A 1,032-nucleotide genomic window follows, 5' to 3' on the forward strand; every position below is an offset into this window, starting at 1 on the left:
TTGGGGGTGGAAGGCCGGTGCTGTCTGCTCGGTGCCGGGAGCTGCCCTGTTCTTTTTGGGGGTCAATGCCCCTTTTTTGGTGCTTGGGGTGGAGGAGCGAGGAGGGTGGCCGGGGGGGTGCTGTTCTGGCGGTGGCGGTGGCCCAGGGGTCTGTTGCTGTGGTTAACCCTTCAAACTACCTCACTTCTCTGGGGACTAGAACCCTCCTCCCAGCCTCTCCTGCCCTTGTCACCCAGCCACCTCTCCCAGGGCCATAGGATGGTGTCCGGCAGCTCTGGGGTGGGAATGGTGCTTCGTGCTGAGTCCATCTGAACAGGAGCAGACAGGACCCCGCGGGGCAGGCGCTGGAGGTGGCTCTGGCTGCACAGGATCGTGGGATCGTGGGGAGCCCGCTTTCCAGGGCGCCTGCCTGACTCGGGGTCTCTCGTCTGATGTAGCCTCTTCCTCGTGGCGTACGGGACCGGCGGAGGGGAGGCTCTGACGACGCGGCTGCAGAGGGGCTGCCCACGCTGGGCTCTGTCCTGGCTCAGCCTGGCCCCTGCCACTCCCTCCCCTGCGCCCAGCTCACCCAGCAGTAACCAGACACTCGTCACCATTGGCCCAAGGCGCAGAGCCCGAGGCGCGCGGGACTCGCTGACGCTGAGGATGGGTCTGCAGCCGGGCCCCTCCTGCGAGTCAGCCCGGCGAGGGAAGCACTTTACGGCCCGAATCCGCGACTGCCACAGCAAACTGGAGTTGTTTACAAACGGTCCACAGTCCCAGGTTTTCGCCAAGAAACTAACATGAACTGTTATTAAACGTATTTATAAAAGTTGGGTGAGGTTGTGAGCTATTTGTGTGAGTGGGTGGTGCCCCCCCTCCTCTTGGGCTAAGGGAGGGCGACTAGCATACGGCACATTAGACCAGGGTTTCAGCCTTGGCCCCGACCGTGCCTCGGTTTCCCCTGGTCTAAAGGAAGGATCACAAGGGTGGTGAGGACCTGCCGCCTGCCCACCTCCACAATCCCAACGAGAGCCCGTGGCACCAAGCCAA

General features: G+C 62.9%; 1 protein-coding gene across 1 annotated transcript in view; it reads left to right on the forward strand.

The window, feature by feature from the left end:
• The window catches only part of SNX8 (sorting nexin 8), a 38,115-nt gene extending 37,300 nt beyond the window's left edge, over positions 1 to 815 (forward strand). The window contains exon 11 of the mRNA XM_005883376.2: positions 438 to 815. The gene's annotated coding sequence lies outside the window, so the exon portion shown is untranslated. The remainder of the gene's footprint in view (positions 1 to 437) is intronic.
• Positions 816 to 1,032: the final 217 nt, after the last annotated feature.

This window comes from Myotis brandtii, unplaced genomic scaffold, assembly GCF_000412655.1.
Source record: "Myotis brandtii unplaced genomic scaffold, ASM41265v1 scaffold786, whole genome shotgun sequence".
Lineage (NCBI taxonomy): Eukaryota > Metazoa > Chordata > Mammalia > Chiroptera > Vespertilionidae > Myotis > Myotis brandtii.